The sequence below is a fragment of the Cynocephalus volans genome, chromosome X (assembly GCF_027409185.1).
Source record: "Cynocephalus volans isolate mCynVol1 chromosome X, mCynVol1.pri, whole genome shotgun sequence".
In the NCBI taxonomy this organism is placed as follows: Eukaryota; Metazoa; Chordata; class Mammalia; order Dermoptera; family Cynocephalidae; genus Cynocephalus; species Cynocephalus volans.
Window position 1 is genome coordinate 28,842,161 of NC_084478.1, and position 26,987 is coordinate 28,869,147.

Below are 26,987 nucleotides of genomic sequence, written 5' to 3' on the forward strand. Positions count from 1 at the left end.
ATTTGGTTCTTTGCTGTGTAATTGCTTGAGTTCCTTGTATATCATGGAAATTAATCCCTTGTCAGATGCATAGTTAGCAAAAATTTTCTCCCAATCTGTAGGTCATTGTTTCACTCTGTTGATTGTTTCCTTTGCTGTGCAGAAGCTTTTTAGTTTGATATAGTCCCATTTGTTTACTTTTTCCTTGGCTGCTTGTGCTTTCATGCTCATGTTCATAAAGCCTGTGCCCAGAAAGAATTGCTGAAGTGATTCACCAATATTTTCCCTTAGTATTTTTACAGTTTCAGGTCTTATACTTAAGTCTTTAATCCATTTTGAGTTGTTTTAGTATATTGTAAGAGACACATGTCTGGTTTTATTCTTCTGCATGTGGATATCCAATTTTCCCAGCACCACTTATTGAAGAGGCAGTCTTTTCCTCAATGTAGGTTTTCGTTGTCCTTGTCAAATATCAGATGGCTGTAAGCCTGAGGGGTGATTTCTGGGTTCTCTATTCTACTCCACTGGTCTGCCTGTCTATTTTTTTATGCTAGTACTTGCTGTTTTGGTTACTATAGCTTTGTTGTATAATTTGAAGTCAGGTAGTATTATGCCTCCAGCTTTAATTAATTAATTATTTATTTATTTGCTCAGGATTGCTTTGGCTATTCAGGGTCTTTTGTGATTCCATATGAATGTTAAGATTGTTTTTCCATTTCTGTGAAGAATGTCATTGGTATTTTGATGGGGGTTGCATTGAATCTGTAGATTGCTCTGGGTAATATAGACCTTTTTACAATGTTAATTCTTCCAATCCAGGAGCATGGAATATCTTTCCATCTTTTTGTGTCTTCTTTAATTCCTTTCAGTAGTGGCTTGTAGTTCTCATTGTAGAGATCTTTCACCTCCTTGGTTAAATTGGTTCCTAGGTATTTTATTTTTTTGTGACAATTGAAATTTGGCTTACTTTCTTGATTTCTCTTTCTGTTAGTTCATTATTGGAGAATATAAATGCAACTGATTTGAGGGATTTATTTTGTATCCTGCAACATTACTGAAATTATTAGCCAGCTCTAGGAGCTTTTTGATAGAGTCTTTAGATGTTTCTATATATGGGATCGTGTCATCTGCAAATAGGGACAGTTTGACTTCATCTTTTCCAATCTGGATGCCCTTTATTTCTTTCTCTTGCCCGATTGCTCTGGCTAGTACCAGAGGTGGTATGAGTGGGTATCCTTGTCTTGTTCCTGTTCTTAACAAAAAAGCCTTCAGTTTTTCCCCATTCAGAATGATACTGGCAGTGGGCTTGTCATAGATGGCTTTTATTGTGTTGAGATACTTTCCTTCTATACCTAATTGGTCGAGAGTCTTTCTCACGAAGGCATATTGAGTTTTGTCAAATGTTTTTTCAGCATCTATTGAGATAATCATATGGTTTTTATCCTTGAGTTTGCTGATGTGATGTATCAACATCAAACATGATGTTTGTTGAGTGTGTTGACTTTCATATGTTGAACCATCCTTGCATCCCTGGGATGAATCCTATTTGATCATGGTTTTTAATTTTTTTAGTGTGTTTCTGTATTCTGATTGCTAATATTTTATTGAGGATTTTTGCGTCTATGTTCATCAAAGATATTGGCCTGTTATTTTCTTTTTTTGGTTTCTTTATCTGGTTTTGGTATCAAAGTTATGTTGGCCTCATCGAATGAGTTTGGGAGAGTGGCTTCTGTCTCAGTTTTTTGGAATAGTTTTAGGAGAATTGGTATTAATTCAGCTGTAAAGCCACCCAGACCTGGAGGCCTTTCTCTGTTGGAATATTGTTGATTACCTCTTCAATCTCGTTGTTTGTTGTCGGTCTGTTCAGGTTTTCTATATCTTCTTGATTTGGTCTGGGTAGTTTGTATGTGTCCAGAAACTTATCCATATTTTCCAGGTTTTCATTTTTGTTGTCATACAGTTGTTTATAATATTCTCTAATGATTCTTCATATTCCTGTGCTATTGGTTGTAATGTCCCCCTTTTCATTTCTAATTTTTGTTATTTGGGTCTTCTCTCTTCTTTTATTTATTTATTTATTTATTTATTTTGTTAACCTAGCTAATGGTTTGTCTATTTTATTTATCTTCTGAAAAAATAAACTTTTTGTTTTGTTGATCTTTTCCATTGCTGTTTGGGTCTCTATTTCATTTAGTACTGCTCTGAACTTAATTATTTCTCTCTGTCTACTACCTTTAGGATTAGATTGTTGCTGTTTTTCTAGTTCTTTGAGGTATAGGGTTAGGTCATTTATTTGAAGTCTTTACATTCTTTTGATGTAAGCATTTATTGCAATAAATTTCCCTCTGAGTATTGCTTTTGTAGTATCCCACAGGTTTTGGTATGATGTGTCTTTATTTTCATCAGTTTCAAGAAATTTTTTGATTTCCTGTTTGATTTCTTCTTGGATCCATAGGTCATTCAGGAGCCTATTGTTTAGTTTCCATCTATTTATATAGTTTCCAGAGTCTTGCTTGTTATTAATTTCCAGTTTTAGTCTGTTATGGTCTGAAAAGATACTTGGGATGTTTCAATTTATTTAAATTTGCTGAGACTAGATTTGTGGCCTAATATGTGGTCTATCCTGGAGAATGTTCCATGTGCTGATGAGAAGAAAGTATATTCTTTGGTTGTTGGGTGAAAAGTTCTGTATATATCTGACAGGTCTGGTTGGTTTAAGGTGTAGTTTAAATTCGGTGTCTCTTTGTTGATTTGTTGCCTGGAAGATCTGTCCTATACTGGAAGAGGGGTGTTCAGGTCACCCACTATAAATGTATTAGGTCCTATTTCTTTCTTTAGGTCTAAGAGTGTTTGCTTTATGCATCTGAGTGCTCCCATATTCAGTGCATACATATTTATGCTTGTTATGTCTTCTAGCTGGATAGATCCTTTTATCATTATACAGTGGCCTTCTCTGTCTCTTTTTATGTTTTTTGGTTTAAAGTCTATTTTATCCAATATAAGAATAGCTATTCCTGCTCATTTATGGTTTCAATTTGCATGTTATATCCTTTTCCATCCCTTCACCTTTAGTCTCTGTGTGCGTCTACAGATGAGGTGGGTCTCTTGAAGACTGCATATACTTGGGTCTAGCTTTTTAATCCAATCAATCAGTCTGTGTCTTTTGATGGGAAGTTTAATGCATTCACATTTAGGGTAGTTATTGACAAGTATTGTTTAATTCCTGTCATTTAGTTGCTTTTTGTTTAGATGATTCAAATATCTTTTGATCATTACTTCCCCTTTTATTTCTCTTCTTCAGTGTTAGCTGGAAATTTGAGGTGGCATGATTTAGCTTCTTTCTCTTTCTCACTGGCATTTTTGTTTTAACATCAGGTTTTTCTCTTTCTTGTATATTCATGATAGTGAATATTGTTCTTCGGATTCCAGATGCAGGACTCCCTTGAGAAATTCTTACAGGCCTAGTCGTGCAGTAGTGAACTCCCAGAATTTTTGTTTCTCTGAGAAATGCACTATTTCTCCCTCATTTCTTAAGGAGTGCCTTGCTGGGTAAAGAATTCTTGGCTGGCAATTTTTTTCTTTCAGTATTTTGAATATATAATTCCACTTTCTTCTGGCCTGTAGGGTTTCAGTTGAGAAGTCTGCTGTTAGTCTGACAGGGGTTCCCTTATAGGTGACTTGTCATTTTTCTCTTGCTGCTTTTAGAATTCTCTCTTTGTCTTTGAGCTTTGCAAATTTGACGATAATGTTTCTCAGAGAGGATCATTTTGGATTCAATCTGTTTGGCAACCTTTGAGCTTCCTGGATCTGAAGGTCTGCATCTCCCCCTACACCTGGGAAGTTTTCTGTTATTGAAGTTTTCAATATCTTTTCCTTTCTCCAGCCCTTCTGAAATACCCACAATTTAGATGCTAGAGCACTTGAGTTTGTCTGCTATCTCTCTTAATTTTTTTCCATATTTTAAATTCTTTCCCCGCCTTTTTTTTTTTTTTTTGGACTGCCTGGGTTATTTCAGAAAGACCACCTTCGATATCTGAAATTCTTTCTTCTGCTTGCTCTAGCCTGCTGCTCACCTCTCTGTTACGTTTTTTATTTTATTGACTGAGTCTTTCATTTCTAGGAGTTCTGCTACACTCTTTTTTTAAGGTATCAATCTCTTTGTAAATTTCCTCCTTCGTGTTCTGGACATTTTTTCTTGTTTCATTGTGTTCTCTAATTGAGTCTTCTTTTACCTCTTTGATTTTTCTTCAGATCATTGCTCAGAATTCCTTTTCAGACATTTCAAGGATTCCATGTTCTATGGGGTCTGAAATTTGAGCATTACTGTCTTCCTTTGGTGGTGTCATATGTTCTTGTTTTTTTGTAGTTCTAGTATTTTTTCATTGATGTTTGGTCATCTGGTAGAGGACTTGCTTCTTCTACTACTCTGGGGTTATCTATGAGGATAAAGACTTCTTCCTCTATTTTCAGGCTCTACTAGTGACCCTTCTTATATCTATGTAGTCAAGTGAGCAGCAGGTTGCCTTTAGAGTGGCCCTGGCTGGTACTGTGCTGGTGAACTGTCCTTGCAGTGACAGTAGGTGCGGCAGTTGCTATATAACATCACCTTGACTCCTGTTATAGAATCTGTGGCCATAGACTGAGCTCCCAGTACCACATGGATCTCGGCTCACCTCTGCACTTGCTGGGCCTATGGGCGCTTCCCTCTGGGGCCTAGGACTGAGCCCTGGTGCCATGCAGGTCTGAGCTCACCTCAGAGGCTGCTGCAGCTGTTGGCACTTCCCTCTGGGGCCTAAGAGTGAGCCCCAGTGCCACACGGGTCTCCACTCCTTAAACATTCTTTAAGAAAATGATTTCTATTCTTCCAAATCAGGAATAGATATGCTGCAATTCATTTAACTAGTGCCCTATCATCGGACCTCGGGGTTTTTAAAAACTTACTTAAATTAACACTTTAAGTCTTGTACATAAATATTGGTATATATGTGATTATCTTATTAAGGTAAATGTCTAGAAGTAACATTACTGGGGCAAAGTCTATTAAACATATACAGATTTTATCCATAATTTCAACTATCTTTCCAAGGAATATAATTATGCCAAATTGTAATTTACTGGTGTTTATTTCCCTGCATGTTTTATAGCATTAGGTATTTTCAGGGTTTTTTTTTTCTTTCAAATCTTAGCCCAATTTTCCAGAGAAAAAGTTATGTCATTGGTTTAATTTTTATTCCTTTCACTATAAAGAAGTCAAGCACTTTTAAACACAATTACTCTTCACTTTTCTGGTGAATTGTCTTTTACATTTCTGTCCAAATTTCTACTTTGGAATTCATCTTTTTTTTCTTTGTAAAAAGCTCTGTATGTTAAATATAAATAACTATGATTGTGTTATATATTTAAAATTATTATTCTGGTGTTTCCTGTGTCTTTGATGGTACTTTTGACATTAAGAAGATTTTCATTTTTATGTTGTCAAACCTATTAATTTTCTGTGTTTGCTTTTATGTTTAAAAATTATTTTCCATTTTGATATCAGAAATTATTTTCCTATGTAAGCTTCAAGTTCTTTTCTCTTTTATAAAGAGCAAGAATCTAGTGTGGATTACTTTTTAATGGCAGGAGAATTTTGTTAATCAATTGTTCTGGCATGTATCACATAGCTTTCATTTATTTATTTTATTTAGTTAGTTTAGAATAGACTTTCCTTTCTTTTCTGATTTAAAATTTCACCTTTATTACATACCTTATTTATATACAGATTTATCTCTGGACAGTTCTCTCTCACAGTTTGTCAATCACATGGGATAAAAATGTTTTAAGTATTGTACTTTTATAATGTATTTAAATACCTGATTGTGCAATTCCTCTTAATTCATTTGAATTTTTCAACGTTGTCTCTGTCGGAATGCAAACTAGTATAGTATAAATGTCAACATTATTGTTAGATAAGGAGAGCTACAGAAGTTTTGAAATGAAGGAGAGCAGACAGGAACTTAGGGAAAATGTGGCACTTTGGCTGGACCCAGAATGATGACTATGATTTGGCTTGGCAGAGAGGAAAGAAAAGGGACATTCCAGACCGGGGCGAATAGCCCGAGCAGCGCCCAGAATACTGAACAAGCAGTGTATAATGGGTGATGGGAGAGTGAGGGTGAAAGGGATCTAACATTTGTGGAATACCTACTGAATGTGAGTCACTATGCTAAGAATCTTATAGGAAAAACTCTGAGGGCAGCTGAATCCTCATACTTTCACTCCTGTGCCAGTGCATGTTCAGTGCCTTGTTTTCAAGCCCTTCCAATTTGGATGCAGAACTCAGTGTTTCTTTGACTTTCTGAGAAACAATTTGCTCACACAAGAACTTTATTGGTCAAAGTAAACCAGTTTCTTGACCTCAACACCATACATTTCAGACCAAAAGATCAGTTGTCATAGGGTGCTATCTGGTGCATTATAGGGTGTTTATCGCTGACTTCTGCCCGCTGGATGCCAGTAGCAATTCTGCTCCCTGATAGGGACAACTAAAACGGTCTCCAGACATTGCCAAATGTCAAACTGGGGACAAAATCAACTCCAGTTCAGAAACACAGATTACAACAAAGACAGGAATGTTTACAGGGGGGTTTATATTACACAGTGCACAATATATAATCTCTTTTTGTTTTCCTCCCTGAAGTGCCTTCGTGGTTTTGCCTTGGATTGATTGTACCCCCCAAACCTTGAATCCCCCACCCCTGTGATGGTGTTAAGAGGGTGGGAAATCCTATTATGGTAACTTAAAGATGGAGCCTTGAAGAGGTGATTAGATTGCAGGACCATGCTGTAGTGAATGGATTAATAATTGTGGTCAGGGGCATGGTTTGAAGGGCTTTAAAAGGAGATTGAGGAGGTTCATCTCTGCTCTCTCTGCTTCTTGCAATGAGAAGGGTCACTGTCACCACCACCAGATATGTTCCTTGGACTTTGGACTTCCCAGCCTCAGAAACTGTCAGCAATAAATTTCAATTTCTTTATAAAATACCCAGTTCCGTATATTTTGTTATAAGCAACAGAAACAGACTAATACAGTATCTCTACAACTAGGTTTGATTTGCTGTTGTTGCTTGTTTCTTTTTGCTGAATTTATTGCACAGTGTCTCAACCACGGCACTACTGACATTTGGGCCAGATAATTCTCTGTTGTGGGGAGCCTCTCCTATGCATTGTGGGGTGTTTAGTGGTACCCAGGAGATGCCAATGCTACCACCACCACCCCAAGTTGTGACAACCAAATCTGTATCTAGACATTGACAAAATTGTCTCTGGTGGAGGACCGCTGATACAACTATACCAAAGATAGGAAATTTGTAGGGCTTTATTCTATACAATCCATAAGATAGAGCTTAGAAACCCTCTATTTTTTTTTCCCTTTGGAGTCTATCACTATCCTTTCAGTGATGGAGATGCAAGGATTACTCAAAGCCCAAATATTTGAAAGCTATGAGAGGCCCAGAGGGACTACACCAAGCTAACTCCTGCAAGAAAGGAGAAAGCTGGTGCAGCCCTGAGCTCGGTCATGTCTCATCTTCTGTGGTAGTATCCAGACCTTGGCCATGTAACAAGCTGAATATAGTATTAAAAGAAGTACAGAAAGGAGTGTGTGAACAGGACAGAAAATGATCTCAGTGTTTCCTACTAATGAATCAGGACATCTTTGCTGTTTCCAGCATGTGCTGTTTTCAGCACATAATGTTCCCATTCTGTGCACTTAAGGCTTTTGCCCTTTGTGCATTCCCTATTCTAAACAGGCCCCTGTGTTCCCAAAGGAGCCCCTTCTTGGTTCCTATGCAACTGGTTGTTTTGTTTTTCTTATGGTCTCTCAAGGATTCTCCATCTCAGCACTATTGTTTTAGGCCAGATAATTCTTTGTTGTGTGGGACTATCCATAGATTGCAGGGTGTTTAGCAACTTCTACCCACTAGATGCCAGTAGTTCCTCACCCCCCGCCCAAAGTTGTAGCAACCATTACTGTCTTCAGATATTGTCAAAGGTCTCCTGGGTAGCAAAGTACCCCTGGTTAAGAACCGTTCTTCTGTCTCTACTTACCTTTCTCCATACACTGGCTCTTCTTTTCAGCCTTTTCTTATAGAAGAAATGCACACTTTTCTTACTCACAGACACTGAGTGATAGTTTTTGTTGTTGTTGTTATTTAGACATGATTGAGTAGGTTACTTATGAATATTAGAAATTATGAGATTAAGCACCTGGTATATGTCATTCAAATGTGTTAACCATTGCTATTAATTTTATCAGGAGATATTGAGCCTATATATAAAACCTTTAAAAGCAGACTTTAAACCTCAAACACCTATGCCTAGAGTGTTTAACTTTTTTTTCCTCTTAATTTCTGACTTATTTGTGTTCACAACTAAGGCAAGCAAGCTGTGGGAATAGACAGTTGCATTAATTTTTCTCTTTATTTTGCCAGAAATGTTAAGTCTTAACTAATTCCAACGTTTCCATGAAAACTGAATTTTGGAATTTATTTTGCATCATTGTGGCGATATTGTTTGCAATTTTGAGATGTATGTTGCTTCTAAGTAAGGCATAAGAGATGGAATTATAAACAAAATTAGAGTTTTACTAAAATGGGTTCCTATGGCAAGAACGTCATCTGATTTTTTTATATTTTCCCCAGTAGATGATATATTTCTCTTTCACACTCAATTTTTCCTCTGGTGTGTGTGTATATGTGGTTTTGACCTTTTCAAGACAAATTGAATCAAAAATTAAAAACAAAATATGATGAAAAGAAAAGCAAAGAATAAAAAGAAACCTGCCAGTCACATTACAAAATTACTAAACATGCAGAAAGTATTTCTGATCTTTAAAAAGGGTTTCTTTGTTCAATTTATTACACAAGGGTGCAATTTTCCCTAGATTAGATTATAAGGTGTTAATACAAAGTTGGGGTACACGATTTTACTTATAATATCACAAAATTTTAGAGGTGAAGGAGACCCCAAATTTTTTTAATCTAACCATCCCATTTTATGAGTGGAGAAATTGAGACCTAGAGAAGACAAGTGACCTCCCTGGAATTTCTAATCAGTGGTTAGTGACAGAATTCACGTAAGGATATGATTCCCAGACAGTCAGACACGTGTTCTCTTGGTTACATCTATCAGATAATATAGAACTGTAGAATCTTCTAGAAGATTTAGCACTTATTTTCTAATGAACTAAAAAATAATTCAGGAATGACAGTGGAGATATGTTTAGGGATTACTGTGGCACCAACCATTGGGGGTGCTGGGGAGAGAATATTTTGACTGGAATAAGCTTAATGAAAGCGATGTATGCTGCAATTCAGCGCAACTATTATAAAGCAAGGAAAGCACCATCACTGCCTTCTACCAAGTCTTTAAGACAGATCGACATGGCAGACTATTAAAGAAACAAGATTTTACCAATACATAGCATTCAATTTTTCCCCACAAAGTATCTCATGCTCTCATTTTAAAAACATTTTTTTTATTAAAGAACATACACAATATTGAAAGCTTAGAGTTATTTAAGAATCAGTTATGTCTTCAAACTGCCAGTATGTTTCCAATAACTTTCTTATGTATCTTGAATACTGTGTATGTTCAACATGCCTTAAATCTTCCCGTAGCTGGTACAACTTTTCAATGTAAACATAATTCTTCTTGGGTTTTCCTCAAGATTTTCCTGGTCTTTTTTCTGTGTCCCCTTTTTTTGTTTATGGAAGTTGTATCGCTTGGCCATCGCTACAAGATCTTCTGGGACACTCTGATTTGCTCTTTTCAGAATTTGAATCAATTCATTGGCAATCTTTGAATTATCTTGAGTGATAAGGGAAATTGACGTTCCAGTCTTTCCTGCTCGTCCAGTACGTCCTACTCTGTGGATATATTCTTCAATGTTTTGTGGGAAATCATAATTATATACGTGTGTGATATCGTTAACATCAAGTCCTCGGGATACTAAATCAGTTGTAATCAATATCTTCACTTTTCCACTTTTAAAGTCTTCTAATGCTTCCTCTCGATCACATAGCTCTCTGTCACCATGTAGTGATTGCACAGGGAGGCCTTGGATACCAAAATCACTTGATAAGTCATCAACAACAAGTTTTCGGTTGACAAACACTATGACTTTGTCTTTTGGTGACATATTCTCTAGGAATTCTTGGATAAGAGCTCGTTTTTCTGCTTCTGTGGTAACGATTATATTTTGCTTCACTGTGTTTACAGCAACTAGATCCAGAGTGCCAACATAAACAATCATAGGCTCTTTCAAATAAGACTGTGCAAGTCTACGGACAGAATCTGGCCAAGTTGCACTTGTCATAACAGTCTGCCGATCTGGGCGCACATCTAACAAAATTTTCTTAATCTGGTGCTCAAGCCCCAGATGTAGCATTTTATCTGCCTCATCTAAGACCAAGTAGGTTATGCTTCGTAGGTCAACAAACTTATTCATTTGCAGGTCATTCAGTCTTCCAGGAGTTGCAATAATGATATCTACACTTTTGGTAATGCCTTGAATTTGTCCTTCTCTATTTCTACCACCATGTATACAAATACTTTTCAGACCTTTATATGAATATTTAGAACATTCAGCTTCCACCTGAAGAGCTAATTCTCTGGTGGGAGTGAGGACTAGCATGCCAGGTCCATTCCTTTGTTCTCTAGATATCGGTTGACCATCAAGATGATATTAAGTAGGACAATGTTTTGCCTGTGCCAGTTTGGGCAACTCCTATAAGATCTACTCCTTTTAAGGCAATGGGCCATGCCTGTGCCTGAATTGGTGTTGGTTTTTGAAAACCCGCCCTTGTTATGCTTTTCATAAGTTCTGTGTACGGACGGAAAGCGTCCTCAAATTCACAAGCTGGATTAGGGATGGGACGCTTCTCACCATCTTTCAAGTCATCACACATTACGTTGTAATTTTCTTTCCTCCACTTGTCTACCTGTTCTTTAGACATGGAGCTTGTAGCTTTGGATTCTGTGTAAAAGTCTTTCTTAATTGGTGGTAAATCTGCCCACTTTCTTTTTTCCCACGCCACGGCTTCTGCCTTAATACGATCCAAATCCATCAATGGCGGAGCTTCTCTGACAACGTTAACTGTGCTTACGTCTCTCCCAACAGGAGGTTGGGACGCAGCATTATCCACATCCGATTCTGAACGGTACCTTTCTTGTCTTTTAATAAGAGTATCTATAGCTGCCTTGGCCTTTGCTTTCATATCTTTGCTGCCAAAAATTTTCACTACTGCTTCGCAATCCCCCTTTTTTATCTGTATTTTAGTGTTTGTCGAACGCTGTAGGTCTTTTATTTTTGACCCACCACGACCAATGACTGAGCCAACCAGGTGGTTCTCCAGTCTAAAGCAGAGTGGTGGTTCATGGGAGCCTGTGGCTCTAGGCCCCAAACCGCCTGAGGGGCCATTCCAACTGCTGCCTCTGCCACCTCTGTCATCGCAGCTGGCCCCAGGAGCTCCTGGACTACGCTCTGCCCTCTTCCAGTCCGGGACCCGGGACATTGTAGGGTAGAGGTAGTGTCGGTGCCAGCTTCTGGCCTACATACGGTCAGGAGATGCGAGAAGGTCTGGTCTGCCGCCTCCCACTCTGCAGGCTTTGAAGCGGCTGTTACCTAAGCAACCAGTGTTTGAGGCTGCAGAGGGGAGGGGCGTTGAATGCCTGACCAATCACGGGGCCGGGACTAGTGTGATGTAAGCAGGTGGCTGTGACGTACATTTAAAGAGGCACTCCCTCTCAGGGGCTGACCCTGCCAGCAATTACAGGACCCTGAGAGAGCGCCTTCCTAACTTTTGTGACCTGAGTGTCCAGCTCGCTCTCACTCTCGTCATGATAGTTCTGGCTCAGCTTGGGGGCAACCTTGAAGCAGGCCTTAAATTTGTACACATTGAACTTTTTATAGGCCCATTATTTCCATAGGAGAAAAAAATAGAGTTCTAAAAAATTAACTTATTTGTTTGTATACTTGTGTGTTTATGTGTTTATTTGTTTTGGTAAATTTCTTTTGGAGTATCAACAATACTTGGTCTAGAGGAATTCATCACTCCCCTGCCCTCTAGTGTAAATTAAATTATACCATCAATGGTCTCTCAGGTACATACTCAGGGATGGCATTTTGCCTCTGATTTTTCAGCTAAACCCCAGCACTTGTCCAGGCAGTTTCCAGATATTATCACAGGGATGATGGTTAGAAGAGAGGCAGAGTGCGGCCTGAGGGACCTTTGGGGGTGTTTTCAGCGGTTTGTCATTCTTCTCGGTGCCTCTTAATTTTTTCCCTTTCCCTGTGGTTTCATATATTCTGAGATCTTAGCACTAGAAGGTTCTGTAGAAGTCATTTATCAGGTATAATGCAGAAGACAACCTGGCAGCAATCTGGACAGCTGGGCATCCAGCTTCTATTTGAACAATCCCAGAGGCAGGAAGCTCACTTCATTTCAAGGATGTTCATTCTTTTGTGAGGCTGTTTAATGGTCACAGAGATGATGTGCTTCCACTTGCTTCCTTAGATCCTTCTTCTGACTTCTGAAGTTACACAGAATAGATTTCATTCTCCTTGTATCCCTGTGTATGTAAGGACCACTGTCAAATCCCGTTAGGATGTTTGTTCATCAGGGTAACATTTGAGTTTCTTCAACATTTCTTGCTATGACATAGTTTCCCAGATCCACATCATCCTGTTCCCTCTGCTTTGGAAATGTCTCAATGAGGACCTTTTCTTATGCAGCACATAGATCTTAAAAAAAAAAAAAAAAAAGATCTGCAGAAATGGCCTTACCATAAAAGTACTTTTAGGGCCTCTTCACCGAGCATGGCAGTTCTACTAAGTTGACCTAAGATCTCCTGAGACACAAAGCTGTTCGTAGTAACATAATGGGCACTTAAGTCCGTTCTTCTTCATCCTGAACTTACTCTGTTGATTTTTTGTTTTTAATTTGTTTAACTAAAAGTAAACTCTATGTTTATCCTTTTATATTCATCCCATTAAGTTTGGTCAATTGACGTAGCCTATTAAGTTTAATTTTAGTGATTATTTTCTCATCCATCATATTATCCCTAGTTTCAAATCTTCTGCCAATTTAATGTTCATGGCTTCTTTCTCTCTTCAGACAAAGATGCTGATTAAAATTTGAACATGGTCCAGTATAAGATAAGAGTCTGTAACACGTTGGGAAAAACTTTCTCTATGTCAGCACTTTTCTGGAAAGAAACTTTTTGAAGAAAGAAAAAAGGGTTCTGTCCAAATATGTTTGGAAAATGCAGCACCATACATTCCCTCTGATAAAGTTACCATGCTTAATAGATAGTCCCAAAGCTCTGATAATTACAAGCATTGAGATAATTAATTTCTTAACTGAAAGTTTCCCAAAGGAATTGGCCAATGGACCTCCTCATCAATTTTTAGAATAAACTTATTCTTTGGATTACTTTCAAATTTACAGAACAGTCACACAGATAGTATAGGGGGGTTCCCATATACCCCTCAACCTGTTTGTTTCTTCTAATCTTATCATCTCACATTACCGTGATCTATTTGTCAAATATAGGAAATCACTATTAGTGTGTTACTATTAACTAAACTAGTGAATTTATACCATCAGTTTTTCAATAATGCATTTATGTTGAGATATAAACCCAGAACCATTCCTTGACTTGTGGACAGGGGCTTGTATTCCTTTGCTATAAGGTGACTAGCTTTTACTGTTGTTTTATGTGAGTGATATGGAAGAATAGAAGAAGCCTTGAAAGTGAAGTGAAGGAAGGTCATGTTATTGGGAGAGGGGTAGCTGTAAAATTTAAGTAGAGAGCAGTGCACTTTAAGGTGAAATCCATTGTGGTGAATTACTGGGATCATACAGAACTGATAGGAGACTTTTATGGGTATCGCAAGTACAGAGAGGGATTGTGCCTTCAGTGTCATTCATTACCACCTATGATGGACCTTATCAGTTGGAAAAATTGGTTGTTATCTAATTAAGGGCCACCAGTATAACATTCTTTTCTTCAAGTATCTCTACAGTAGTTTTGTCCCTTGTGTCTGAAATGTTCCCACTCAATATAAACCCCTGTGGCTTATCATGGTACTTTATTACCATGCTCTTGAAAAAACACAAAAGTGCGATGTTGTCAGATGCTTTCGAGTGAAGTAACTGGCTAAGAGGTTCTTGTTGGGCAGAGAGACAAAGAATGAAGGGATTGAGTTTCTGGTAAAGGTTAGGTAAAGTTTGTCTCAAGGTAAGAAGAAAGGTGATGTAAGGAATGACAAGAATGTGTTTAAGACAACCCAACGTTTTGTTTAGTGTGGTTCCTAGGACCTTGTAGGCAACAGCAAGGTAGTAAAATACTGCAGGCAGTGAATTGGGCTAATTTTCAATAACTCTAATTTCCACAAACTCTCCTATAAATTAGTTAATTCTGCTGGCCTAAAATATTGTAGATGGGATTCCCTTAGAAATAGTGTTTTATTTAATAAACCTTCTTTGATGACCTAAGAAAAACTTGACTTTTTTAATTCTAGTTGGTGTTGATAATTATACTAATTATAGCAGATTTTACATCCATACAGCACTTTACAATTTATAAATACCCTTTTCAGAAATAGTCTTCTTGGGATGATATGTGAGTGTACTTCAAAAAGTTGATAGGAAAATAGAATTAAAATATAAAAGATAATATGAATCTTTTCATGAACCTTTTGAAGACTCTTCATATGTCGGGCCATTACTCTGTTCAGAAGATGTGATATATTATGGCAAAAACTACCATGATCATTGCACATACTGGTGTGTTTATTTTGTGCATAGAACCATACTCATACCATAGAGTTGAAAGAAGTTGCAGCGGTGTGGGATAGCAGTCAAGAACACTGGAGCCTAAATAACTGGGTTCAAATCTCACTTCCACCACTTATTTTCTGTGAGTCCTTGAGCAAGTTCCAAACTTATTATGCCTTAGTTTTGCTATCTGTAGAATAGCATGCTAATAGCTATCCCATACACACATAGAGACACATATAAAGATACAGAAGTTGGTTCGTAGTAGGAACTCCCCCAGTGTCAATTATCCATGGTATAGGAATCAAAGGTGTTGAGAGACAACTACGGAGGTCACCAAATGCCTGTCCAAGGATTTCCCCAATAGAATTTCCTCTGGTCCACATCAAAATGAAAAACAAAGGATAATTTTTTTTTTCACAAATATAAATTCATTCAATTTAAATTTTTTATTTTATTTTAACATTATGGCCTTTTATTTTTTGTAAAATATCCTTTTAAAAATGGAATGAAGATAACAAGTAATTTTAAAAGATTTTTCCTAGGGCAAGGAAGAGTGTAAAACTAGTGCCAGTGGCAAGTTTAGGCTTTGAAATGTTACTGGTATATGAAACCTAAGTACTTATAAGCATTGATCTAGAACATTAGTATGGTCTGAATGTTTGTGTCCCCCCAAATTTCATATGGTGAAACCCTAACCTCCAAGATGATGGTATGAGGAGGTGGGGCCTTTGGGAGGTGATTAGGTCATGAGGGCAGAGCCCTCATGAATGGGATTAATGCCCTTATAAAAGAGGCTCAAGAGAGACGCCTTGCCCTTTCTGCCATGTGAGGCTACAGTGAAAAGACTGCTGTGAACCAAGAAGCAGGCCCTCACCAAACACTGAGTCTGCTGGTGATTTGATCTTGGACTTCCCAGTCTCCAGAGCTGTGAGAAATACATTTCTACTGTTTATAAGCAACCTAGTCTGTGGTGTTTTCTTATAGCAGCTTGAACAGACTAAGACAATTAGCAAACACAAGTCAGGGTGCTATGAGTTGTTACTCATGGTTACAGGCTGGAGGGAGGTCTGGGTGGATGGAAACTTGAGGTAAAGGCCTATAAGGGAGTTAGGTCTGATCTGTCACTAGAGGAGGTATGAGATGAGAGATAGAAGGATGTTAAACTTTCAGGGGAAAGAAAACCCAATGTGGCCTTGGGGGAAAGTTCAGGGAAGCCTTCCTGCCTTCTCTCCTCCCACCCTCCCTCCAGCTTATGAGTAAGGACTTGCAGTATTTCTCTTTCTGTGCCTGTCTCATTTCACTTAACATTTTTCTTTAAGCTCATTCATGTTGCTGTGAATGGCAAAATTTCATTCTTTTTTATGGCTGAGTAGTATTCTATTGTGTATACCCCATTTTCCCATCCAGTCATCCGCTGATGGACATTTAGGTTGGTTCCATATCTTGTCTATTATAAATAGAGCTGCGATGAACAAGGGAGAGCAGGCATCCCTTTGACATGATGATTTCCATTCTTTTGGGTATACACTCAGTAGTGGCATTGCTGGATCATAGGATAGTTTTATCTGTAGCTGTTTGAGAAACCTCCATACTGTTTTCCATAGTGGCTGTACTAATTTACAGTTCCACCAGCACTGTAGGGGCATTCTGCTTTCTCCATATCCTAGCCGACATTTGGTATTCTCTGTCATTTTGATAATAGCCTGCCTAACTGGGGTGAAAGGATATCTCAATGTGATTTTGATTTACATTTCAGTGATGTTGAGCATTTTTTCATGTACCTGTTGGCCATTTGTATGTCTTCCTTTGAGAAATGCCTATTCAGCTCCTTTGCCCATATTTTAATTGGATTTTTTGTTTGTTTGTTTTACTGTTAAGTTCTTGTATACTGTTGAGTTCCTTGTATATTCTGGATATTAATCCTTTGTCAGATGTATAATTTGGAAATATTTTCTCCCATTCTGTAGGTTGTGATTTCACTCTGTTGATTGTTTCCTTTGCTGTACAGGAGGAGTTTTTTAGTTTGATATAAACCCATTTGTTTATCTTTTCTTTGGTTGCTTGTACTTTTGAGATCTTTTTCACAAAGTCTTTGTCCAGACCTACATCCTGAAGTGTTTCCTCTCTGTCTTATTTTAGGAGTTTTATGGTTTCAGGTCTAATACTTAAGTCTTTAATCCATTTTGAGTTGATTTTGATATATGGTGAATATATGTATATATATGAGAATAAAATTAGAAATTACCAACAAACAAAACTTTGGAAACTATACAAACTTATAGAAATGAAACAACATGCTCTTGAATGACCAATGAGTCAAAGAAGAAATAAAGCAGGAAATCAAAACAAATTCTTGAAACAAATGAAAACACAAGCACAACTTACCCAAACCTATGGGAAACTGCAAAAGCAGTACTAAGAGGGAAGTTTATTGCAATAAGTGCTTGATTCAAAAGAATAGAAATAAAAAACCTAACTTTAAATGTCAAAGAACTAGAAAAACAAGAACAATCTAATCCCAAAAGCAGTCGACAGAAACAAGTAATTAAAATCAGAGAAGAACTAAATGAAATAGAGACCAAAAGAATGGTACAAAAAAATCAACGAAACAAAAGGTTGTGTTTTTTTGAAAAGAAACACAAAATAGACAAGTCATTGGCCAGACTAACTAAAAAAAGAAGAGAGGAGATCCAAATACCAAAAATCAGAAATGAAAAATGAGACATTATGACCAATACCACGGAAATACAGAGAAGATTTAGAGATTTTTATAAACAAATATGTGCCAACAAATTTGAAAATCTGGAGGGAAGAAATAAACCCAGGGGGTTTCAAGATGGCGGCAGCTGCGGCGGCTGGCGTGGAGTAGCTGAGGTGGAAAAATCGGCCACTGGGCATCAGGCAGCCAGGAAACTTGTGGACCTTCCTCTTGCCATCTCTTAAGGGAGGACTGCAGCTGCTGGCTGGTCGTGGGGGCTGAACGCCACTTTGCCCCTGGCAGGAGAGGCTGCCTCATTTATAGGCAACAGCTTTGAAGTGTGGAGCAGGAATAGAACTGTTTCTTAGCTGTAAAAGCGAGTCTCGAAACAGGGAACACGGCGCGGCCAACTGCCCTATTCAGGATTCGAGGTTTCAGGCCGGCATTAAAGAAGATTCCTGGGAGCGCCCGAGCCGCGCCGCGACTGAACAGCCCGAAGCGGCAGCTGCCGAGAACACGGAAGACGGCAAACCAGAGACAGAGTGAGCGCTCGACCTGGCACAGCACTGTGAGTGATCCCTGGCACAGATCTGTTCGGGGGGTGGATGCCCACGCGGCTCCCTCCTGCATCACCAGGCCACTCACCGCCCCGGTGCTGCCTCCATTTTCCCAGGTGTGGGCAGCTCCGCCCAGCTCGGCCATCACTGAGCCCTCCCACTTGCTTGGCCTGGTGCGGGGCTTACCGGAGCCTGCGGGCCGGCCTCCTCTCCCTCTCCCTCCGCGGTTCTCTGGCGGGGCTGGTGCCGTGGGGCGTCCCCGGCCAGTGTTGGGAGGGCAAGGAAGCACGGGCGGGCCGACTGTCACTCCACCACACCCTGGACTCCGGCGCCCGTTAAACTTCCTGTTACTGGGAGGCAGATACCATCTCTGCGGCCACCAGTTTGGAAAAATGCCTAATGAATTTCTGGTTGGGAATAGTGTGGTAGGAGAGTTCCCAGGTCCGCTTGACCCTGCCAGAGAGCAGGCTGCAGGCGGGCGCTAGACTCGGTTTATACCGGGGGGGATACAAAGGTGAACAAGACCCGAGAAAGATCTACACAATGCTACAAAGGCACCCAGAGAGACCGGTCGTCTGTGCCTAGCAGAAACCTGGTACACTTCCTGGGTGAGGCGGTGTCGAGCAGGGTCTTGAAGGCCCAGCTGACAGACGAGGGTTGCAGAAGACACGCCCCAGCCCAGCACAGTGCGCACAGAGCGGGGAGACGTGCGGCCAGGGAGGCGGAGACTCGACAGAAACCACATACCCGGTGGGGTCGCCACTGCACGATCTAACAGCCTGGGCCAGAGCACACGGAACAGGGTGAAGTCCTGCACAGGAAGTGAAAGCTCAACAGAGATCACACACCCTGTGTTACATGATCCACCAGCCCAGCAGAGTCCAAGCTGACCAGAAAGGTGGCTCCCCGGAAAAGCCCAAGACCCGAGGCAACCACACACACAAGGCACTAGAGGCCAACTGAGCAGTCACGGAAGGAGCCATACCAAATTGGCAACCACAGCAAAATCCTAGTTAGTCATTAGTCTCAAACCGGTGGACTGTGAAACCCCCTGCCACAATGAATAAACACCAAAAAAAAGATACCAGAAATACAAAAAATCAAGAAAGTACACCACCAAAAGTTAATAAATCTCAAACTCTAGATCCTATAGAACAAGAAGCCCTTGAAATAACTGACAAGGAATTTCGAGTGATAATTCTAAGGAAACTGAATGAGCTACAAGAAAACTCAGCTAGACATCATGATGAAATGAGGAAAAGTATACAGGATCTGAAAGAGGAAATATACAAGGAAATCAATGTCCTGAAAAAAAATGTAGCAGAACTTGCAGAACTGAAGAAGTTATTCAGCGAAATAAAAAACACAACGGAGAGTTTAACCAGCAGGCTTGTCGAAGTTGAAGAGAGAACCTCTGAACTTGAAGATGGGCTGTTTGAAATAACACAAGCAGACAAAAAGAAAGAAAAAAGAATCAAGGACATTGAAGAAAATCTGAGAGAGATATCAGACAACCTTAAGCGATCAAATATCCGAGTCATGGGTATTCCAGAAGGGGAGGAAAATGGAGATTCCATTGAAAACATATTCAACAAAATAGTGGCAGAAAACTTCCCAGGTATAGGAAAAATCACAGATCTTCAGATCCAGGAAGCTCAACGATCTCCAAATGTATTCAACCCAAAAAGACCTTCTCCAAGACATGTCATAGTCAGCACCACGCTCAGCCAGTGAGCGAACCGGCCATCCGTATATGGGATCCGAACCCGGGGACTTGGTGCAATCAGCACCGCACTCTACCGAGTGAGCCACGGGCCGGCCCCAAGACATGTCATAGTCAAATTGGCAAAACTCAGAGACAAAGAGAGAATCTTAAAAGCTGCAAGAGAGAAGCGTCAAATCACCTATAAGGGAGCCCCAATCAGGTTAACATCAGACTTTTCATCACAAACCCTAAAAGCTAGAAAGGAATGGGATGATATTTTCAGCATACTAAAAGGCAAAGATTGCCAGCCAAGAATACTCTACCCTGCAAGGCTATCCTTCTGAAATGAGGGGCAAATAGTATACTTCTCAGACAAAAAAAAAACTGCGGGATTTCACTACCACACGACCACCCCTACAAGAAATCCTCAAGGGAGTACTGGGTTTGGTTCCTAAAAAATAACTACCATTGCCATAAAAACCCAAGAAAAATTCTAAACCTGCTAGTATAATAAAAATGGCATTCATGAAGAGAAAACAAGCTAACAAAAACACTATCTACAACCTAAGGAACCACCAACAAAGAAAGCAAACAGTAAATCAGAAAGCAAGGAACAAAAGACACCTAAGACAACCAAACAACCAATAAAATGCTAGGAATAAATCAACACCTTTCAATAACAACTCTTAATGTAAAAGGCTTAAATTCCCCAATCAAAAGACACAGACTGGCTGACTGGATCAAAAAGCAGGACCCAACTATATGCTGCCTACAAGAGACCCACCTCACCCATAAAGATTCACACAGACTAAGAGTGAAAGGTTGGAAAAAGATTTACCATGCAAACAGAAAAGAAAAACGAGCTGGAGTAGCTATTCTTATATCTGACAAAATAGACTTTAAACTAAAAACCATAAAAAGAGACAATGAGGGACACTACTTAATGATAAAAGGACTGATCCATCAAGACGACATAACAATCATAAATATGTACGCACCCAATGTTGGAGCAGCCAGATTTATAAAACAAACTCTATTAGACCTAAAGAAGGAAATAGACACTAATACCATAATAGCAGGGGACCTGAACACCCCACTGTCAATATTAGACAGATCATCTAGGCAAAGAATCAGTAGAGAAACACAAGATCTAAACAAGACTCTAGACCAATTGGAATTGGCAGATATCTACAGAACATTCCACCCAACCATCTCAGAATATTCATTCTTCTCATCAGCACATGGATCATTCTCCAGGATAGATCACGTATTAGGTCACAAATCAAGTCTCAATAAATTCAAACAAATTGGAATTATCCCATGTATCTTCTCAGACCACAATGGATTAAAACTAGAAATTAATAACAAACGAAACTCTGGAAACTATACAAACACATGGAAATTAAACAGCATTCTACTTAATGACATATGGGTCCAAGAAGAAATCAAGCAGGAAATCAAAAAATGTATTGAAACTAATGAAAACAATGATACATCATACCAAAACCTGTGGGATACTGCAAAAGCAGTATTGAGGGGAAAATTTATTGCATTAAACGCTCACTTCAGAAGAATAGAAAGATGGCAAGTGAACAACCTAACACTTCACCTTAAAGAACTAGAAAAACAAGAACAATCCAAACCTAAAGTTAGCAGACGGAAAGAAATCATTAAGATCAGAGCAGAAGTGAATGAAATTGAAAACCAAAAAACCATTCAAAAGATCAACGAATCAAAAAGTTGGTTTTTTGAAAAGATAAATAAAATTGACAAACCATTAGCATGGCTAACAAAAAAAAGAAGAGAGAAGACTCAAATAACAAAAATTAGAAATGAAAAAGGCGATATTACAACTGATTCATCTGAAATACAAGGAATCATTCGAGACTACTATAAACAACTAGACGCCAACAAATTTGAAAATCTGGAGGAAATGGATAAATTTCTAGACACACACAAGCTCCCAAAACTGAACCGTGAAGACGTAGAAAATTTGAACAGACCAATAACAATAAAGGAGATTGAAGCTGTTATCAGAAGGCTCCCAACAAAGAAAAGCCCAGGACCAGATGGATTCACAGCAGAATTTTACCAAACATTCAAACAGGAATTGACACCGATTCTTTACAAACTATTCCAAAAGATTGAAACGGACGCAAATCTCCCAAACTCATTCTATGAAGCAAACATCATCCTGATACCAAAACCAGGTAAAGATATAACCAAAAAAGAAAACTACAGGCCGATATCCTTGATGAATATAGATGCAAAAATCCTCACTAAAATACTAGCAAACAGAATACAGCAACACATACGAAAAATTATTCATCACGATCAAGTGGGATTCATCCCAGGGATGCAAGGTTGGTTCAACCTACGCAAATCAATAAATGTGATACACCATATTAATAAACTCAAACACAAGGACCATATGATCATCTCTATAGATGCTGAAAAAGCATTTGATAAAGTTCAGCACTCATTCTTGATGAAGACCCTCTATAAGTTAGGTATAGAGGGAAAGTATCTCAACATAATTAAAGCCATATATGCCCAACCCACTGCCAATATCATCCTGAATGGGGAAAAGTTGAAAGCTTTTCCTTTAAGAACAGGAACTAGACAAGGATGCCCACTCTCACCACTCCTATTCAACATAGTGTTGGAAGTACTAGCCAGAGCAATCAGAGAAGAGAAGGAAATAAAGGGCATCCAGATTGGAAAAGATGAAGTCAAACTGTCTCTGTTTGCAGATGACATGATCCTATATATCGAACAGCCTTAAACCTCTACAAAAAAACTGTTGGAATTGATACATGATTTCAGCACAGTAGCAGGATACAAAATCAACACACAAAAATCAGTAGCATTTCTTTTCTCCAATAGTGAACATGCAGAAGGAGAAATCAAGAAAGCCTGCCCATTTACAATAGCCACCAAAAAAATAAAATACTTAGGAATTGAGTTAACCAAGGAGGTGAAAAATCTCTATAATGAGAACTACAAACCACTGCTGAGAGAAATTAGAGAGGATACAAGAAGATGGAAAGATATCCCATGCTCTTGGATTGGAAGAATCAACATAGTGAAAATGTCCATACTACCCAAAGTGACATACAAATTCAATGCAATCCCCATCAAAATTCCAAAGACATTTTTCTCAGAAATGGAAAAAAACTATTCAGACATTTCTATGGAATACTAAAAGACCACGCATAGCCAAAGCAATGCTCAGCAAAAAAAATAAAGTTGGAGGCATAACACTACCTGACTTTAAGCTATATTACAAAGCTATAATAACCAAAACAGTTTGGTACTGGCATAAAAACAGACACACTGACCAATGGAATACAATAGAGAATCCAGAAATCAACCCACACACTTACTGCCATCTGATCTTTGACAAAGGCACCAAGCCTATTCACTGGGGAAGGGACTGCCTCTTCAGCAAATGGTGCTGGGAGAACTGGATATCCATATGCAGGAGAATGAAACTAGATCCATACCTCTCACCGTATACTAAAATCAACTCAAAATGGATTAAGGATTTAAATATACACCCTGAAACAATAAAACTTCTTAAAGAAAACATAGGAGAAACACTTCAGGAAATAGGACTGGGCACAGACTTCATGAATACGACCCCAAAAGCACGGGCAACCAAAGGAAAAATAAACAAATGGGATTATATCAAACTAAAAAGCTTCTGCACAGCAAAAGAAACAATTAACAGAGTTAAAAGACAACCAACAGAGTGGGAGAAAATATTTGCAAAATATACATCTGACAAAGGATTAATATCCAGAATATATAAGGAACTCAAACAACTTTACAAGAAGAAAACAAGCAACCCAATTAAAAAATGGGCAAAAGAGCTAAGTAGGCATTTCTCTAAGGAAGATATACAAATGGCCAACAGACATATGAAAAAATGCTCAACATCACTCAGCATCCGGGAAATGCAAATCAAAACCACACTGAGATACCATCTAACCCCAGTTAGGATGGCTAAAATCCAAAAGACTCTGAACGATAAATGCTGGCGAGGTTGCGGAGAAAAAGGAACTCTCATACATTGTTGGTGGGACTGCAAAATGGTGCAGCCTCTATGGAAAATGGTATGGAGGTTCCTCAAACAATTGCAGATAGATCTACCATACGACCCAGCTATCCCACTGTTGGGAATATACCCAGAGGAATGGAAATCATCAAGTCGAAGGTATACCTGTTCCCCAATGTTCATCGTAGCACTCTTTACAATAGCCAAGAGTTGGAACCAGCCCAAATGTCCATCATCAGATGAGTGGATATGGAAAATGTGGTACATCTACACAATGGAATACTACTCAGCTATAAAAACGAATGAAATACTGCCATTTGCAACAACATGGATGGACCTTGAGAGAATTATATTAAGTGAAACAAGTCAGGCACAGAAAGAGAAATACCACATGTTCTCACTTATTGGTGGGAGCTAAAAATTAATAAATAAATTCACACACACACACACACACACACACACACAAACCGGGGGGGTGGGAAGAAGATATAACAACCACAATTATTTGAAGTTGATACGACAAGGAAACAGAAAGGACTTTGTTTGGGGGGAGGGGGAAGGGAGAAGGGAGGGAGGTTTTGGTGATGGGGAACAATAATCAGCTACAATGTATATCGACAAAATAAAATTTAAAAAAATAAAATAAAATAAAATAAAGAAAAAAAAAAAGAAAATCTGGAGGAAATGGATAAATTTCTGGACACATATAAACTACCAATACTGAAGCAAGAAGAAGTACTTAAATTGAACAGACCAGTAAGTAATGAGCAATGAGATTGAAGCAATAATCAACACTCTCCCAACAAAGAGAAGCCCAGGACCAGATGGCTTCACTGCTGGATTCTACCAAACCTTTAAAGAGGAATTAACACCGATTCTCCTTAAACTATTCCAAAAAATTGAAACAAAGACCGTTCTCCCAAACTCATTCTGTGAGGCCAGCATCACCATAATACCCAAATCAGACAGAGACATAACAACAACAAAAAAGCTACAGGCTTATATCCTTGATGAACATAGATACAAAAACTATCAACAAGACATTAGCAAACAGAATATAACAGCACATCAGAAAGATTATACACCTTGATCAAGTGGGATTCATGATCAAGTGGGATTATGATCAAGTGGGATTCAACATGTGCAAATCAACAAAAACCATATTATTATCTCAACAGATGCAGAAAAAGCATTTCACAAAGTTCAACATCCCTTCATAATAAAGGCTTTCAACAAATTAGGTAAGAAGTAAAGTATCTCAACACAATAAAAGTCATATATGACAAACCTAGTGCCAATGTCATCATGAATCTGGAAATGCAGAAAGCTTTTCCTTTAAGAACAGGAACAAGACAAGGATTTCCATTCTTACCACTCCTATTCAACATAGTACTGAAGCCAATGTAATTTTCTAAAAATAATCAAGGTCATTTTATAATCTGTTTTCCCTTATGCTATTAAACATTCTTTTTGCTTTTCTTTTGTTGTGGTTGCACAGTACATTTTTCATTGATTACGAATATTCATGAGATACAAAGCTGACTGTCACTACTCGTGCCCAAAATGTAATGGCTAGATCCATACTGGCAGCATGCCCATTAGTACAAATTGCGATTATACCCAATGTCCCCCACCCAATTATCCCCGACTTCACTACCCAACTCCCTTTCCTCCACTCCACTTTGTATCCCTAGGTACGTTCTCTCCCTCTGCAAGTCCAACACACCACTGTGGTCTTTCTTTGGTTCCTTCTTTCTCTCTTAGCAACCACTTATGAGTGAGTACATGTGGTATTTATCCCTCTGTGCTTTGCTTATTTCACTCAACATATTTCTCCAAGCTCATCTGTGTTGTTGCACATGGAAGGATTTCATTCTTTTATGGCAGAGTGTTATTCTATAGTATATATATACCACATTTTCCTTATCCAATTATCCATCAATGTACATTTAGGTTGGTTCCATATCTTGGCTATTGTGAACAGAGCTGCAATGAACATGGGCGTGCAGGTATCTCTTCGACATGATGATTTCCATTCCTCTGGTATATACCCAGAAGTGGGATTGCTGGATCATATGGAAGATCAATCTGTAGTTGTCGAGAAAGCTCGATGCTGTTTTCCATAGTGGTTGTACTAATTTACAGTCCCACCAACAGTGTGGAGTGTTCCCTTCTCTCCACATCCTCATGAGCATTTGTTATTCTCCATCTTTTTGGCTATAGCCAGTTTAACTGGAGTGAGTTGGTACTGCAATGTGGTTTTAATTTGCATTTCCCTGATGACTAGTGATGTTGAGCATTTTCTCATGTACCTGTTGACCTTTTGTATGTCTTCCTTTGAAGAATGTATATTCAGTTCCTTCACCCATTTTTTAATTGGGTTATTTGGTTCTTTGCTGTGTAATTGCTTGAGTTCCTTGTATATCATGGAAATTAATCCCTTGTCAGATGCATAGTTAGCAAAAATTTTCTCCCAATCTGTAGGTCATTGTTTCACTCTGTTGATTGTTTCCTTTGCTGTGCAGAAGCTTTTTAGTTTGATATAGTCCCATTTGTTTACTTTTTCCTTGGCTGCTTGTGCTTTCATGCTCATGTTCATAAAGCCTGTGCCCAGAAAGAATTGCTGAAGTGATTCACCAATATTTTCCCTTAGTATTTTTACAGTTTCAGGTCTTATACTTAAGTCTTTAATCCATTTTGAGTTGTTTTAGTATATGGTAAGAGATGCATGTCTGGTTTTATTCTTCTGCATGTGGATATCCAATTTTCCCAGCACCACTTATTGAAGAGGCAGTCTTTTCCTCAATGTAGGTTTTCGTTGTCCTTGTCAAATATCAGATGGCTGTAAGCCTGAGGGGTGATTTCTGGGTTCTCTATTCTACTCCACTGGTCTGCCTGTCTATTTTTTTATGCTAGTACTTGCTGTTTTGGTTACTATAGCTTTGTAGTATAATTTGAAGTCAGGTAGTATTATGCCTCCAGCTTTAATTAATTAATTATTTATTTATTTGCTCAGGATTGCTTTGGCTATTCAGGGTCTTTTGTGATTCCATATGAATGTTAAGATTGTTTTTCCATTTCTGTGAAGAATGTCATTGGTATTTTGATGGGGGTTGCATTGAATCTGTAGATTGCTCTGGGTAATATAGACCTTTTTACAATG

The 26,987-nt window shown here is 38.7% G+C and overlaps 1 pseudogene; it reads right to left on the reverse strand.

Moving 5' to 3' along the window:
• Nucleotides 1–9,706: 9,706 nt before the first annotated feature.
• On the reverse strand, nt 9,707–11,534 carry LOC134367829 (probable ATP-dependent RNA helicase DDX53; annotated as a pseudogene).
• Nucleotides 11,535–26,987: the final 15,453 nt, after the last annotated feature.